Below are 17,450 nucleotides of genomic sequence, written 5' to 3'. Positions count from 1 at the left end.
TAGATTCATTTGTTTTCCATTTTCAGTCTGGCTTTCGTCAGTGGCAATGAGTCCGTCCTTGTTAATGTTTGAATATAATGAGGCAAATGCTCTGGTATAATGGAGAGTCAAGGCTGTGAGCTCTTGGGATGGGCTACACTCAAGGGCCAGTTGCCCTTTAAATACAACTTTTGCAATGAGATGTCAGCAGAAACATGGGCCCTTATAGAACTCTCTATTAAGTTCTCAGAACCTCCACCTGAGCTCAGCCATCATCAGACCAGGGGTCCTTAGCTGAGCCCCTTCTAGCCTGACAGCGATCAGCCAGCCATGTAGTCTGCCAACACCTGTCCAACCAGTTCGCCTGCTACCCTGAAGAGCCCCCAGGGCTGGAGGTTGATGGTACCGCATGATCTGGCACCACCGGAGCACTGGTCATAGTGGGGGCATGACTGGGCTCCAGAAGCCCTGGTCCCAGAGGGTCCTGATCCCCCACTGGCTCCTTGAGTTCCAAGTCTGTTTCGTGCCCCGTTGATCCGGGAAGTGGGGTGGCCAGCTCTGGCTCCTCCCCTGAGTCCAATCGGGACAGCTGCACACTCTCAGGTGACAGAGTCACAGGCTGGGGCATGACACTCTGCACCCCAGTTGAAGAGGGATGTAGACAAGCTGGAGTGTGTCCAGAGGAGGGCCACAAAGATGATTCTATGGATCTAGTTCAGCAGTGGAAGGGGCTGCCTCAGGAGGTGGTGAGCTCCCCCTCACTGGCGGTCTTTAAGCAGGGGCTGGACAGATCCTTCTCCTAGATGCTTGAGGCTGACCCTGCACTGAGCAGGGGGTGGACTAGATGGCCTCCATGGACCCTTCCCACTCTAGGATTCTGGGAGTCTAGTTCAGCAGGGGAAGGGGCTGCCTAAGGAGGTGGGGAGCTCCCCCTCACTGGTGGTCTTCAAGCAGCGGCTGGACAGATCCTTCTCCTGGATGCTTGAGGCTGATCCTGCACTGAGCAGGAGGTGGGACTAGATGGCCTCTATGGTCCCTTCCAACTCTAGAATACTACAATTCTATCGATGGGCCTGTGGGGGGGATGCCTTCCCACTCTAGGATTCTACGATTCCATAACTGGGGCATCTCCAAGTGCCACCAGCAGGTTAGCATCTTTACAATTCACAAGGGATGCAAAATTTTGGGTGTCGATGCATGCCTTTTCATGTGAATAATCTGTTGTGTGAGCCGGTTACAAAAAATCAATAATTAAGTTTGTTTATTGCGAAGTAGAAAACGCAGTCAAAACCTCCAGCTTTCAGAATAAGTCCCCGTCCCCGTATGAATACAGCCCCCTTCATGAACGTGACTGAGACCCACAGAAAGGAAGGATTTTCCTGTCCAAAACAGCATCCTTTTCACCACCACGGAAGGTGAGCAAACACCAGAGCGGGTAGGAAGCTCGCCGCTTGGGCTAAAACCATTAGGCACCTTGAGAAAGACCGAGGGGACGGCTGTCCCCCGGAGGAGACACCTCCCGGCCACTAATCGGGTCGCGGCAGTGACTGATACAGGGGACAAATCAGGACCTTAAACTTTGGATCACACGAGTCACGTTCCGGGGAAAGGAATGCAAATCCTGTTAGGCCCCTTCTTTTTCATCTGGGGGGGGGGGATGTGGTGACGGCTGCAGGACGAGGCCTCGGGGAACCTCACATCGCGGTCCTTGACTGCGCGCAAAGCGGCGTCTGTGTTAATGTCAAGCAATGACCAAAGGAAACGCACTAAGCCACCTTGGCGATTAAAACAAAGGCCAGCTTTATCAAAGGGAGCCCGGTGTCGCTTCCAAGCGAGGAGGTAGGCCGAGCTGACGGCGCTCGCTACGCCGCGTCCCTTAAGCCGGCCTCTTTTGATGCGTCAAAGCGAACCGGAGAGGATTGAGATGTGAAGCGAATCAATTATCCTAAACTTCAAAGGTCACCAAGCAATACTTGGTATTTCAGGACCGGTTCAGTGTTTTTTTTTTCTTCTTTCTTCCTCTTCTTCTCCCCCCTTCCCTCTTTAATCCCGCTCTTGAATAGCATTTTTCGTTTCGTTTTATTTACGGTGTCCATAGGCTGCCTGGCTCGCTGGGACTGAAGGTGCATTGTACGGTGTTGGTCAGGGATCCCCGACGTGGTGCCCGTGGGGGCCAGGGCAATCTCCTGCACTTTTTTGGGTGCCTGCCGAGTGGAAGGGGTAGGCGGGGCTTTGGCTGTGCAGATTCATAGAATCATAGAGTTGGAAGGGACCTCCTGGGCCATCTAGTCCAACCCCCTGCACTATGCGGGACACTCCCAACCCTCTCGCTCATCCACTGTCACCTGCCACCCCTTTGAATCTTCACAGAATCAGCCTCTCCGTCAGATGGCTCTCCAGCCTCTGCTTAAAAATCTCCAAAGATGGAGAACCCACCACCTCCCGAGGAAGCCTGTTCCACTGAGAAACCGCTCTAACTGTCAGGAACGTCTTCCGGATGTTTAGATGGAATTTCTTTTGAATTAATTTCATCCCATTCATTCTGGTCTGCCCCTTTGGGGCAAGAGAGAACAACTCTGCTCCATCCTCAATATGGCAGCCTTTTAAATACTTGAAGATGGTTATCAGATCCCCTCTCAGTCGTCTCCTCTCCAGGCTAAACAGACCAAGCTCCCCCAACCTTTCTTCATACATCTTGGTCTCCAAACCCCTCACCATCATTGTTGCCCTCCTCTGGACACGCTCCAGTTTGTTTACATCCCTCTTCAACTGGGGTGCCCAAAACTGAACACAGGACTCCAAGTGAGGTCTAATCAGAGCAGAGTAAAGTGGTACCATCACCTCTCATGACCTGGACACTATCTTTTAATACAGCCCAAAATCCCACTTGCCTTTTTAGCCATGGAGTCCTACTAAAACCTCAGATCCTTTTCACAGGTATCACTGACAAGACAGATCTTACCTATCCTATAGTGGTGCGATTGGTTTTTCCTACCTATATCAAGAATTTTATATTTATCACTATTGAAATTCATTTTAGCCCAACTTTCTAACCTGAAAAGATCATCCTATATACTGATTCTGTCTTCTGGTGTGTTTGCTACCCCTCCCAAATTTAGTGTCATCTGCAAATTTAATAAGTACCCCCTCTAATCCTTCATCCAAATCATTTATAAATATGTTGAACAACACAGGCCCCAGGACAGATCCTTGATGTAGTCCACTTCCACCCCATCCTGTCTGGTCCTTTTAATTGGAGATGCTGGGGATTGAACCGGGGACCTTCTGCATGCCAAGCAGAAGCTCTTCCACTGAGCCACGGCCCCTCCCTAATAAGTATAAAGACAGGAAGCTGCCTCTACTAAGTCAACTCATTAGTCTATCAAGGGCCTAGTCTGCACACAATAGATAATGCACTTTCAATGCACTTTAGAAGTAGATTTTCCTAATCTGCACAGGAAAATCCTGCTGCCAAAGCACATTGAATGTGCATTATCTACTGTGTGCAGACTAGGCCAAGATCACTCTTTCCCATCCCCTTCTGCCTGGTCCTTCTAACTGGAGATGCCGGGGATTGAACCTGGGACCTTCTGCCTGCCAAACAGAGGCTCTGACACCGAGCCACGCCCCCCCCTATAATAACAGTAATTTAATTCTGCACCGTCCATTCTGTGGGAACTGAATTCCTTTTGTGAGATGAATGAATGACAAGAATCTTACCTCTTTATGAACTGGGAGAGAAAATGAGCTCATCTGTCCTGGATTTTTTTTTCCGCCAGCAGGAAACCCTCCTTTCACGGAACACAGAAAGAGCCCGAGTTTCTGTTTACTGTTAAGCGTGTGTTTCGTTTATGTCTCGTCCTTGCATTGTTCCGTGTGGCGGAGGTTTTTGTGTTCAAGAAACCCTGCTTAAATTAATTTTGTCCTGCATGGTTTTTTCCTGATGCCGCCTGAGAGATCCCCCGCAGACAGAGGCTATATGAACAAATTCCACAGGTTTATTATCCGTTCTTATGAAACACGGATAAATGCTCCATGTGTCTCCTGGAGGAAGGTTTTCTGCACGTGTTACTTATCAATTTACTTCATTAATACCCTCCTTTCTTCCCACTGGAGGTCCAAAGCCTTTGATGTTATTTTCAGTTCCTCGGGTTTTTCCCCACACAACAACAACCCTGTGAGGTATAAACTCCTAGAATCATAGAATCATAGAGTTGGAAGGGACCTCCAGGGTCATCTAGTCCAACCCCCTGCAGAATGCAGGAAATTCACACCCACCTGCCCGCCCACAGGGATCCCAATTCCATGCCCAGATGATGGTCCCCCTCCCTGTTGACTTTGTAATCAATTCAAGGTCACCCAACAAGGTTCCACGGCAGAGCGGGGATTGGAACCCAGGACAGCCAGATCCTAATCTGACACTCTACCCACTTGCACTCCATTGGCTGTCACAAAGTATCACAACACCCAGGCAGTGGATCCAATGTGCTCTGGATTGCCTGGAGAGCCAGTTTGGTGTAGTGGTTAGGAGTGCGGACTTCTAATCTGGCACACCGGGTTCGATTCTGCGCTCCCCCACATGCAGCCAGCTGGGTGACCTTGGGCTAGTCACAGCACTGATAAAGCTGTTCTGACTGAGCAGGAATCTCAGGGCTCTCTCAGCCTCACCCACCCCACAGGGTGTCTGTTGTGGGGAGAGGAAAGGGAAGGCGAATGTAAGCCGCTTTGAGCCTCCTTCGGGTAGAGAAAAGCGGCATCTAAGAACCAATTCTTCTTCTTCTTCTTCAGTAATATCAGGGCTCTCTCAGCCTCACCTCCATCACAGGGTGTCTGTGGTGGGGAGAGGAAAGGGAAGGCGACTGGAAGCTGCTTTGAGCCTCCTTCGGGTAGAGAAAAGTGGCATATAAGAACCAACTCTTCTTCTTCTTCTTCTTCTTCTTCTCAATTGCAAATTGTCTTTAAGGGACTCCTGGACCCTGAAGAAGTGAGCAGTGACTCACACCACCTCCTCCCTTCCCACAAATTCCATGAGTCTTTAAATTAGGACTGTTTCTCTTGTCCACTGTGACAGATAGACTAACATGGCTCCAGAACAGCAGTTAGACAGTTAGGACTATCTCTTGATCTCGTGCCATTACTTTGCACCCTTTTAGAAGGCTCAGGGCAGCAAGCCAAATGGGGACCATAATACAGTTGATCATGTTTAAAACATGTTGATTGTACAAAAATCTTAAAATCCAGATGTCTAGATCCAGATGTCTAGATCCAGAAAAAAAAAAAAAAAACAAAAAAAAAAACAAAAGAAGCTGTGTACATGGTTGAAAGAGTTATAAGGAAACGGCAGGTAGGGTGGAGGGTGGGGGTGGAGTGAGGGAGGGAGAAAATGAGAAATGTAATTATAACATGAACAACTATTGTCAATAATCAAAGATTGAATAAAAAAATCAATAATAAAAGAAAGTGTTTGAAAAAGAAAAAAAAAAAAAAAAATAGATCCAGGATCCTAGGACCTTGGGTAGGGGACAATGTAATGATGATAATGATGATAACGATAACGATAACAACGATTATGATTATTGTTGTTGTTGTTGTTATTATTATTATTATCATTATTATTTGAAAATCATCAGTAACTTTCTATTCCAGGCTTTCTCAACCGGTGTCTCTTGATGGCTCTGGAAGGGTTGCCCGAATTGTTTGAAGTTAATTAAAGTCAAACTCTATTGTGCTAGGCCATCACACGGACACACCGTAAGTGGAAGTTTACTTATTTTATTTCTTAAGCACTTAGTGGGTGATACGACCAAATATGGTCATTTGGACCCATCCGCCCCTCCCCAAATGACCAATGAGAGGCCTGGAGGGGATGGGAAGGGGAGGGGCCACAGGTGGGCGTGTCCACAGCTCCGCTTCCCAACCACATTCTACACAATTGCGCCCCTTCTGGTGTTCCCAAAGCCTGCGGGATGCTAAACACCCATCTCCTCCGATGCCCCCTGCAGGGAACTCCTTATATTCTGCTCAGTTACACAGAATATGCAAACAACATGCCTGTTTTCCTCTCCATCTTTCCCCACACCTGTAACTATAATCATCAGCATAAATTGAAGGAGGGCGTCTCTCGAGAGCCAGCCAGGTCAATAAAGCAAGCTAGGCTCTCAATGAGTTAAGCAAGCCGACACAGAGTCTCTGTGTGGCCCCAGGATCATATTGGCCTCTTTTCACCTTGCTGTGGGGTGCATAAATTTTTCCGGGGGGGGGGGCGGGATCAGCATGGGACTCGGTAACCCCTCGGCCGCCCGCCCGCATCGCCCCTCTCCGCGCGGCGGCCGCCAAAGTGCGTGAAAGGTATTTCTAATCTCATGACGGCCACCGAGAGAGGGGACTGAAGGACGCCTATTAAGCCTCACCCCTCTCCAGGCACCCGAGGACGGAAGGTCAGGAGTGTGACTCTTCCCAGAAGCCCTTGAACAATGCAATTATTCAGGGAAGGAAATTTCAAATCGCTTTCATTAGACTTCTGTTTTTCCAATCTAACCAAAGTGATTAATTAGGGATTAAAATATTTACACTGCACAGGATGCCCCGGCACGGCGCTAGAATGTTTAAAGCGTTCTGCAAAAAGGGGGTCAGCTCTTTTCCACTCCGGTCTGGGCCGGGGAGGGGCAGGGGGAGTGTGGAGCCAGCAACACAGCTGATAATTTCGATAGAGAAAGGGAGGCGCGTATATAAACCCCCAATGACATCGAAACCCTTTTTGGGAAGAGACGTCATCAAACTTTAAAGACTTGTTGCTTTGCTTGCATAGCTAGGTTGGGAGGGAGACATTGGAAAGATCTTTCTGAGGGGGCATAAGGGAGATAGCGGAGATTTTAAGGAAGGGCCTGCGGACCGATAGTAAGACGCTCGTTTTGAATGCAAACCTCCCCAGATACAATTAGGGATTTCAGGTTTCCCAGTGGCCACTGGAAGGGGATGGGGTGTAGGGTTGACAGATCCGGGTTGGGAAGCACCTGACTGTTTGGGGAGCGAGCCTGGGGAGGACAGAGACCTCAGTGGGGTAAAGTACCAGAGAGCCCACCCTCCAAAGCAGCCCTTTTCTCGAGAGGAACGGATCCCCCGGTCTCACCTGGAGGCTGGCATCCCCCAAAACCACCCTTCAAAGCAGCCCTTTCCCCCAGGGGATCTAGGAGGAGGAGGAGGAGGAGAAGAAGGAGGAGGAGAAGAAGAAGAAGAATGGGAAGGAGGAGAAGAAGAAGAACGAGAAGAAGAAGAAGAATGGGAAGGAGGAGGAGGAGGAGAAGGGGGAGAGGGAGAGGGAGAGGGAGGAGGAGGAGAGGAAGGAGAAGGAGGAGGAGAAGAAGAAGTTCTTATATGCTGCTTTTCTCTACCTGAAGGAGTCTCAAAGAGTCATCTTAGTACAGCACTGAAGTTTGCTGGGGGTGGGGGAGCCCGTGGGATTGCAACCATTTTGTGGTGGAACCACAAAATGTCAGTCATAGGGGGCAGAGCCAACCCGAGAGCAGAAGTGCTAGGCCTGCCAATGAGTGGGGCATCAGCTGCTTAAAGAATAAATAGCTTTATTGAGAATAGAAAAACAACGTTGTAAAGGAAAAGGGGAGAGGGATAGTCCTGTCTAACTGTATTTAGCGGGCCCCAAGAACATTTCCTGTGGGCACCACGTTGGGGACCCCTCATGTGTATGGTGCCGTTGAACTACGCAGGGGAGTTTCCGGAGCACCAAAAGAACACGAGCTCCCTACCCTGAGGCATTTTCGATCCGGGGAGTTTTCAAAATAAACAGAAGGATGGATGAAAAAGAAGGTGGGGTTTTTTTGGAGGGGTTCTGGTGGCAAAGCCAAACTGGAGAGCCAGCTTGGTGTAGTGGTTAGGAGTGCGGACTCCTAATCTGGTATGCCGGGTTCGATTCTGCACTCCTCCACATGCAGCCAGCTGGGTGACCTTGGGCTCAACACAGCACTGATAAAACTGTTCTGACCGAGCAGGAATATCAGGGCTCTCTCAGCCTCACCCACCCCACAGGGTGTCTGTTGTGGGGAGAGGAAAGGGAAGGCGACTGTAAGCCGCTTCGAGCCTCCTTCGGGTAGGGAAAAGCGGCATATAAGAACCAACTCTTCTTCTTCTTCCGTAATATCAGGGCTCTCTCAGCCTCACCTACCTCACAGGGTGTCTGTTGTGGGGAGAGGAAAGGGAAGGCGATTGGAAGCCGCTTTGAGACTCCTTCGGGTAGAGAAAAGTGGCTTATAAGAACCAACTTCTTCTTCTTCTTCTTCAAAGACCATCCCAGTTTCCCTTTCGGGGTTCCTGAGCCTGATTCCACCCTGCCCCCCCTCCCTTTGCATGTGCGCTCCCCAAGCAGTCTGTCAGATCTCAATCTAGATCTGGGAACCGTGGTCGTTGCCAAAACAGGGACGGATTTTTCATTATGTTGTCAAAAATAGCAAAACCGGCGTCCCACGGTGCGGGTCACAGTTCTCGAAGGCGTCCCCCCCCTTCCCCGTCCTTCGTTATCTGCCCGTTAAGTGGTTTTGCTGTATTAATTATCGTTATCACTCTCCCTCCCCCCCCCCCCCCCCTCCCCGTGCTGGATGTTTAATGAAAAACCTCGAAGTGGGTTCTTGAATTCGAGGGCCCCCTCTGTGCCGTTTGCAGGGAAATTTCGGAGACACGCGGTTTTCTCTGAACCGAGAGACACGTTTGGTTTGAACTTGATAGCCCGCTCGGTGGCTCTCCTCCCTCCCCTACTAATAATTTACTCCTTTGGTACACAGTAGGTTTTGCTAGCACTCAAGGAATGGAATCAGAGGCCTCCCGTGGCTAATTTAATATCTGAATATCCCCAGGAATGAGGAGAGGGACTGCGGGGGCTGCGGACAGGAAAGCAAACGCCGAACCCTCGAATGGTATCCGGAGCCACTGGCGGAATGGGCCGGCCACGGAAGAACTGTGAGCACACATGCATGGGTTGCCAATCTCCAGCTGAGGCCTGGAGTTCTCCGGGAAAGACAACCATACATATCAGTTGGGCGTGTCAAGGGGAGTATCGTGTCCAGATCGCAGGAGGTGATGGTACCGCTTTATTCTTCTCTGCTTCAGACTCACGTGGGGCATTGGGTTCAGTCTTGGGCACCCCAGTTGAAGAGGGATGTAGACAAACTGGAGCGTGTCCAGAGGAGGGCAACAAAGATGGTGAGGGGTTTGGAGACCAAGACGTGTGAGGAAAGGTTGGGGGAGCTTGGTCTGTTTAGCCTGGAGAGGAGATGACTTAGAGGGGATCTGATAAGCATCTTAAAGTAGTTATAAGGCTGCCATGTAGAGGCTGGAGCAGAGTTGTTCTCTCTTGCCCCGGAGGGACGGACCAGATCCAATGGGATGAAACATCCGGAAGAAGTTCCTGACAGTCAGAGCGGTTCCTCAGTGGAACAGGCTTCCTCGGGAGGTGGTGGGTTCTCCATCTTTGGAGATTTTTAAGCAGAGGCTGGAGAGCCATCTGACGGAGAGGCTGATTCTGTGAAGGTTCAAGGGGGGTGGCAGGTGACAGTGGATGAGAGGGTTGGGAGTGTCCTGCATAGTGCAGGGGGTTGGACTAGATGACCCAGGAGATTCCTTCTAACTCTATGATTCTAAGATTCTAAATTCTGTCTAAACATCCGGAAGAAGCTCCTGACAGTCAGAGCGGTTTCTCAGTGGAACAGGCTTCCTCGGGAGGTGGTGGGTTCTCCTTCTTTGGATATTTTTAAGCAGAGGCTAGATAGCCATCTGACGGAGAGGCTGATTTCATGAACTTTAGGGAGATGGTGAACAGGTGGGCAGGAAGTGATGTGCCAATTCTGGTCTCTTGTGGCCCTTCCTTGCACACCCAGGGAATTGTTGATTGCCACTGTGGGATGGTAGGTGAATTTCCTCTAGGCCAGGCTGGATTCTGGAGATTTTTGGTGGGGAGAATCACTTAGGCATGGAATTCAGGTCACCGTGGTTGAGCAGGGAGTGTCCTGGATAGTGCAGGGGGTTGGACTAGATGACCCAGGAGGTCCCTTCCAACTCTATGATTCTATGAACCGTATTCCCACTATATGCCGCCCACGAGACCCTGACTCATTATACCTCCGAGCCTAGCCAGACCCGCAGCTGAAGAAAAGAGGCACGCTCTCCTCCCGAAACGTCCTGCATATCACATGTTGAGCTTGATATGCGCTCAAATTAAGGCGGATTAAGGCAGCTGAGCTGTGACAGCTCTGGACCGGCCGGATCATGTGGCCGGGAGAGAGAATGCCTCAGAGTCATTCGCGGAGGCCTAAACCAGTGCTTTGACCTCCTCTCCTAATTCGTGACTTGGGCAATTGTTCGGCCGCATCGTACTCCTGTGTGGTCCTGAGAGAGACGGAACAGAGAATGTGTCCAGTTAGACCCACCAGGGAGAGGCAGTCGTAAGGTGAAGGCCTCACCTGGGCCCAAAACAGAACAGAACTTCATTAGGACACAAGCTGAGCCTGGTCCAGGCCCTCTAGGGCCATTAGGGTTGCCAGCCTCCAGGCGGTAGCTGGAGAGCTCTATTAAATTCATGGGTTCCGCAAACAGAGAAGAAAAGAAGGGCTGGTTCTTATATGCCGCTTTTCTCTACCCGAAGGAGTCTCAAAGTGGCTTACATTCCTCTCCCCACAACAGACACCCAGTGAGGGAGGGGAGGCTGAGAGAGCCCTGAGATTACTGAAGAAGAAGAAGAGTTGGTTCTTATAGGCCGCTTTTCTCTACCCGAAGGAGTCTCAAAGCGGCTTCCAGTCACCTTCCCTTTCCTCTCCCCACAACAGACACCCTGTGAGGGAGGGGAGGGTGAGAGAGCCCTGAGATAACTGAAGAAGAAGAAGAGTTGGTTCTTATATGCCACTTTTCCCTACCTGAAGGAGTCTCAAAGTAGCTTACATTCACCTTCCCTTCCTCTCCCCACAACAGACACCCTGTGAGGGAGGGAAAGCTGAGAGAGCCCTGAGATTACTGAAGACGAAGAAGAGTTGGTTCTTATATGCCACTTTTCCCTACCTGAAGGAGTCTCAAAGTAGCTTACATTCACCTTCCCTTCCTCTCCCCACAACAGACACCCTGTGAGGGAGGGAAAGCTGAGAGAGCCCTGAGATTACTGAAGACGAAGAAGAGTTGGTTCTTATATGCCACTTTTCCCTACCTGAAGGAGTCTCAAAGTGGCTTACATTCACCTTCCCTTCCTCTCCCCACAACAGACACCCTGTGAGGGAGGGAAAGCTGAGAGAGCCCTGAGATTACTGAAGACGAAGAAGAGTTGGTTCTTATATGCCACTTTTCCCTACCTGAAGGAGTCTCAAAGTGGCTTACATTCACCTTCCCTTCCTCTCCCCACAACAGACACCCTGTGAGGGAGGGAAAGCTGAGAGAGCCCTGAGATTACTGAAGAAGAAGAAGAGTTGGTTCTTATATGCCACTTTTCCCTACCTGAAGGAGTCTCAAAGTGGCTTACATTCACCTTCCCTTCCTCTCCCCACAACAGACACCCTGTGAGGGAGGGAAAGCTGAGAGAGCCCTGAGATTTCCCTAAAGACGAAGAAGAGTTGGTTCTTATATGCTGCTTTCCTCTACCCGAGGGAGTCTCAAAGTGGCTTACAGTCGCCTTCCCTTTCCTCTCCCCACAACGGACACCCTCTGAGGTGGGTGGGGCTGAGAGAGCCCTGATATTTCTGCTCAGTCAGAATAGCTCTATTAGTGCCCTGGCAAGCCCAAGGCTTAACAAATTTTTAAAATGTTTTAATAGGGTAGCTCCAAGAGATATATCTGAACACAATTTATAAGTGCGGGAGCCTCTTCTTTCATATTTTTTACCACCTCGTAGACTTCATTTTTACATCACGAGTGTATTTAAATACACTCTCTGAACCCCAGTCTCCCAGGCCCGCCCCCTGAAAAAAATCTCCAGGAATTTCACAACTGAATGATGGCAACCGAGTTGCAGCCAAAAGACAATTGAGAAATAGAACTAAAACAAAGAAGAAGAGTTGTTTTTTTTAATACCTTGCTTTTTACTGTCCGAAGGAGTCTCAGAACAGCTTATAACTGCCTTCCCTTGCTTTCCCCGCAACAGACATCCTGTGAAGCAGGTCCGGCTGAGAGAGCTCTGACAGAACTGCTTTGTGAGAATAGCTCTAACGGGACTCTGACAAACCCAAAATCACCCAGCTGGCTGCATGTGGAATCAAGCTCAGCTCACCAGATAAGAAACTGCCGTTCTTAACCCCGTCATCAAGCTGGCTCTTTATTTTTACAGCCTCCTATCTAATATAGGAGCCTCTTGTGGCCCAGGGTGGTAAGGCAGCAGAAATGCAGTCTGAAAGCTCTTCCCATGAGGCTGGGAGTTCAATCCCAGCAGCCGGCTCAAGGTTGACTTCCATCCTTCCGAGGTCGGTAAAATGAGTACCCAGCTTGCTTGCTGGGGGGTAAACGGTAATGACTGGGGAAGGCACTGGCAAACCACCCCATATTGCGTCTGCCATGAAAACGCTAGAGGGCGTCACCCCAAGGGTCAGACATGACCCGGTGCTTGCATAGGGGATACCTTTACCTATCTAATATAGGAAGAATCTCCCAGTCCAGAACTGGCATTATTCATTTGTCATGTGGCACGTGTGTAATGTAGCCAGGAGATTCTAAGATTGTCTGGCAGCCGGGCAAGTGAGACTTGCAAGTGGTTTGCCATGGCCAGCTATGGAAGAGGATAAGGTGAGAACCTATTTCTCGAGGGGAGCCCCCAGCAATTAACAGACCCCGTGGTGTCCAGAACAGTGGTGGCATCAAGATACCCAGAGAAAGAAAGCTTGCCAAGACCCTCCAGGAGTTGGCAGACCATAGGGGTGGGCCGGATGGAATAGGACAGAGGTGGCAAACTGTGAATCTCCAGCCCGGCACGATGCTGTAGACCAGCGGTTCTCAACTTGGTTGGGGGGGTCAGGACCCCTTTGCAAGTTGAACGACACATTCACAGGGGTCATGGCAGGGCAAGCACCTTGGCCGGGCGGGACCCATCCACACAACAGCCTTGCGGGGTAGATCGAGATAGAACGTTTGTCTGTCTGGAGCAGCGGAAAAGAGCAAGATGGGCATTGTGGGACAAGAGGCAGAACTGAATGGAGAAACCCTAGGGGGAAAAAAAAACAATTTATATACAATTATGAACAATGGATCTTCACGCCATGGGTCAGTTTTGGTGTAATTTCTGTGCATAATTTTATCGTTGGGGGTCTCCACAACATGAGGAACTGTGTTAAAAGGGTCGCGGCATTAGGAAGGTTGAGAACCACTAGGGTAGACTGAAGACATCTCACACATCCCCTCCCCGAAAGTCCCTAACTAACCTACAAAATGTTCTGCTCAAACTTTCCGGGCTGTGTGCTCACACACTTCAGGAGAGGACCTTGAATTCCAGCGGGGCTTCAGAAGGGCTGATGCGCTGCGATAGAATTCTTATCGGCTCTCCCTTCACTTGAGACGCCTGGAGTTTACTCAAGGAATTTGCTTTCCTCCCCAGGCGCCTCCCTAATTAATATTCCTTGTCGCTAATTAAGAGAGGTAAATGGGGCTCATTACGGAAGAGAAGGGGCTGGCTGGAAATAAACTTTCGAGAGGATTGAGAGCTGGGGTTTGGCACCCTGCTTTGGACCACCCGAAGGAGTCTCAAAGCGGCTTGCTCTATTGCCTTCCTCTCCCCACAAGAGGCACCCTGCAGGGCAGGTGGGGTGGAGAGAGCTCTGGGAGAACTGTGACTGGCCTAAGGTCATCCAGCAGGCCTCATGTGTCTCAAAGCAGTTTACCGTCACCTTGCTTTCCTCTCCCCACAACGAACACCCTGAGAGGTAGGTGGGGCCCAGAGAGCTCTAAGAGAACTGGGACTGGCCCCAAATCACCCAGCTGGCTGCACGTGTCTCAAAGCAGTTTACCATCACCTTCCCTTCCTCTCCCCACAACGAACGCCCTGAGAGGTAGGTGGGGCCCAGAGAGCTCTAAGAGAACTGGGACTGGCCCCAAATCACCCAGCTGGCCGCATGCGTCTCAAAGCAGTTTACCATCACCTTCCCTTCCTCTCCCCACAATGAACTCCCTGTGAGGTAGGTGTGGCCAAGGGAGCTCTGAGAGAACTGGGACTGGCTCAAAATCACCCAGCTGGCTGCATGTGAGGGAGGAACAGGGAATCGAACCCAGTTCTCCAGATTAGAGCCTGCCGCTCTTTAACCACTACACCCAGCTGGCTCTCAAGCACTTGTCTGTGGGTGAGATTTGGGATGGAGAAGGGCCTCAGTGGGATATAGTGCTAGGGAGCCCCCCCCCCCCCCAAAAGCAGCCATTTTCTGCAGGGGCTCCTTAGGCTGGAGAGGAGCTATAACTCCAGAGGATCCCACCTGGGGGTTGGCACCCCAAAACATCTGTGCTTCGATCCCAATGTGCCTGCTTTCTACAGGCTTTGGAAAGAACAGGAGTTAGGCGCTGCCAAGGTTTGCTCCAGCCGTTCCCACCCACTCGGCTCAGACCTCCCTCCCGGCAGCAAGTGGGAAGGCCACGTTCTGGCCAGGCAGAGCCTCCAAGCTGCTTTCTTCTGGGGCTGGCTGGGAAGGCTTCCCGCTTCCCTTCCGTAGTTAATCCACTGCTTCTTGCTCCATCTTCAGCAGGGAAATCTCAGCAGCTGTTCTGCCCCTTCTTTCGGACGGCTTTTGAAAACGGGGTCTTGGATCTGCGTTGGCCTGAACTGGAGCCGGCTTCTGGGCGTTTCGGCTTTTCTCTCTTTCATTCTGCCCGAGCAAATTTCTGGGAGAAGCAATCTGATGAAAGGGAATCAAGAAGACGTGTGAACACAAGAGACGGCGTTCTAGGGAATCAGACCCTTGGTCCATCAAGTCAGTCTCCTTTACTCAGACTAGCAGGGGCTGATCCAGCAGGGCTCTTCTGAGGTTCTTAGGAAGGCCTCGGCCTCTCTGCCCTGTTATTGGCCCTCCAGAGGAACTGGCTGGCCCCTGTGTGAGACAGGAGGCTGGACTGGATGGACCCCTGGTCTGACCCAGCAGGGCTCTTCTGAGGTTCTTAGGAAGGCCTCGGCCTCTCTGCCCTGTTATTGGCCCTCCAGAGGAACTGGATGGCCCCTGTGTGAGACCGGAGGCTGGACTAGATGGACCCCTGATCTGATCTACTAGCAACATGGCTTGAATCAGAGTTGACATCATCATACTGTGAAATCACAGAGATGCTCCGGTATTTGGGCAAAACCTCTACTGTAAAAACGGCTTCTACCATAGAGTTTTTGCCCAAATACCAGAGCGTCACCCTGGACGTGATGACGCCTGTTCCTGTGCTCCCCGGAAGTGACATCACCACCCTGGCAGCAACACAGCTTAGGCCTCCCTCCCTCCCCTGTTAACTCCCTGGGCAGGGGGTCAGGGCCTGGCAGAAGGAGACCCCATCTTTCCCGTAGGAGGGCTGGCGTCCCTCTCCAGCCAGGCTCTCCTTGTGGTCTTATGTCATTGCCTGCCCCCCTCCATGGAACAATACGCCCGGGGGGGGGGGTGCGGGACGCGTCCTGCAATTTGCTTTCTGCCAGCTGTGCAAAGCCGCCTTGTTTGAGTGCGAATTCCTTGGCCGCCTCCCAAGTGAAATACACAGACGTTTTGTATGGGCTTGTTTGCGGCGGCAAGAATTCATTACGGATCGCTCAGATTAGGTGTAATTGTTTTAACTAGGTGTTATTGGTTTTCTCCCTAAGATGTGTTTTTTGTTTTGTTTCGTTTTGTTTGCGTGGGGCTTCAAAAGCTTAGAGAACCGGGGTAATTTTTTAATTTTTTTTTTTTTGCAGGGGGGAGAAAAACCAATGATGTTAAAATGATCCTGAAATGAAAAGAAAGGGAGCCTCGTTTTGCTGACGCCGTCTTTTTTCATCCGTACCCGGACTTTCTTCCCAGCGGGGACCCGAAAGGGGGTGATGTTTGCTTCTTCTGAACACCCTCCAGGTGGGACAGCAAAAAAAAACGGGAGTGGGGGTGGTGGTAGGGGAGGTTTGCTCTGTGCATGGAGAATCATAGACTCATAGAGTTGGAAGGGACCTCCTAGGTCATCTAGTCCAGCCCCCTGCACTATGCAGGACACCCACAACCCTCTCGCTCCTCCACCATCACCTGCATCCAACCTTTGCTTGAAGACTGCCTTCAGACATTGTTCCTATTTGTTTTTTTGTGTCCGCAGAAGTCTGGTGAAATGAAGTGTTCCGGGTTGTCGTGTGGCCTACAGGGTGATCCTTAAGACGAGACCTCATTTATAATCCTTTAAAAACCTTTTTGAATATTATATTTTAGTTAAAAGTTTTTGTTGAATGTGTATGGGCTGATGACACACGGCTCTCTGGAAGGAGGAGGAGGAGACAATGAAGAAGACAAAAAAAAGAAGATGAAAAGAAGAAGGTGAAGAAGACAAAGGATATGAAAAAGAAGAATCATAGAATCCTAGAGTTGGAAGGGGCCTCCAAGGTCATCTAGTCCAACCCCCTGCAGAATGCAGAGAATTCACAATGACCCACAGTGACCCGAATTCCATGCCCAATTGATGCCCTTCTCCCCAAAAACTCAGAATCCCTGACTCCTCCATATGCAGTCAGATGGGTGACCTCAGGCTTGTAACAGCCCTGCAGTCCTGTCAGGGCTCCCTGAGGCTTACCTACTTCACAGGCTGTCTGTTGTGGGGAGAGGAAAGGAAGGTTATTGTAAGCTGCTGCTGCTGCTTCTTCTTCTTCTTCTTCTTCTTCTTCTTCTTCTTCGTCGTCGTCTCCTTCTCCTCCTCCTCCTCCTCCTCCTCCTCCTCCTCCTTCTTCTCCTTCTCCTCCTCCTTCTTCTCCTCCTCCCCTCCTCCTCCTCCTCCTCCTCCTCCTCCTCCTCCTCCCCCTTCTCCTTCCAAGCATCATCAAGCCCCACCCAACTAATGGTGACCCTCTAGGGCAGGGGTAGTCAACCTGTGGTCCTCCAGATGTCCATGGACTACAATTCCCATGAGACCCTGCCAGCGTTTGCTGGCAGGGGCTCATGGGAATTGTAGTCCATGGACACCTGGAGGACCACAGGTTGACTACCCCTGCTCTAGGGTTTTGACAGACTGTGGTGGTTAGCCATCACCTGCTTCCGGGTAGTGACCTTGGACTTCTCTGGTGAACTCCCCTCCAAGAGAGTCCCTGCTCTTCCTTTAGCACTTGGCTTTTATTAATTCTTTGGGGACCTGAGTCTGGCACTTTTTAACATTCTTCAGTGATCTGGATGAGGGGGGTGGAGGGGAGACTCCTCATTAAATTCACAGACGACACCCAATGGGAGGAGTAGCAAACACCCCAATAGAGAGAGATTGAGCACAACGAGACTGGACAGTATTGGAAAAGTGGGCAATGCAGTCTTGGGCTGTATCAACAG

At 50.6% G+C, this 17,450-nt stretch overlaps 1 long non-coding RNA gene across 2 annotated transcripts in view; it reads left to right on the top strand.

The window, feature by feature from the left end:
- LOC143828858 (uncharacterized) overlaps positions 1–16,374 on the top strand; it is a 34,401-nt gene extending 18,027 nt beyond the window's left edge. Inside the window, exons 2-5 of one of the 2 annotated variants that reach the window (XR_013227940.1) lie at positions 5,626–5,730; positions 8,844–8,946; positions 15,857–16,010; positions 16,243–16,374. This is a non-coding gene — a long non-coding RNA (uncharacterized LOC143828858). Of the gene's footprint in view, positions 1–5,625; positions 5,731–8,843; positions 9,064–15,856; positions 16,011–16,242 lie in introns of both variants that reach the window. The other variant, XR_013227939.1, reaches the window with a different exon arrangement.
- Positions 16,375–17,450: the final 1,076 nt, after the last annotated feature.

This window comes from Paroedura picta, chromosome 2, assembly GCF_049243985.1.
Source record: "Paroedura picta isolate Pp20150507F chromosome 2, Ppicta_v3.0, whole genome shotgun sequence".
Taxonomy (NCBI): domain Eukaryota; kingdom Metazoa; phylum Chordata; class Lepidosauria; order Squamata; family Gekkonidae; genus Paroedura; species Paroedura picta.
This window is presented reverse-complemented; position numbering and strand designations above follow the sequence as displayed.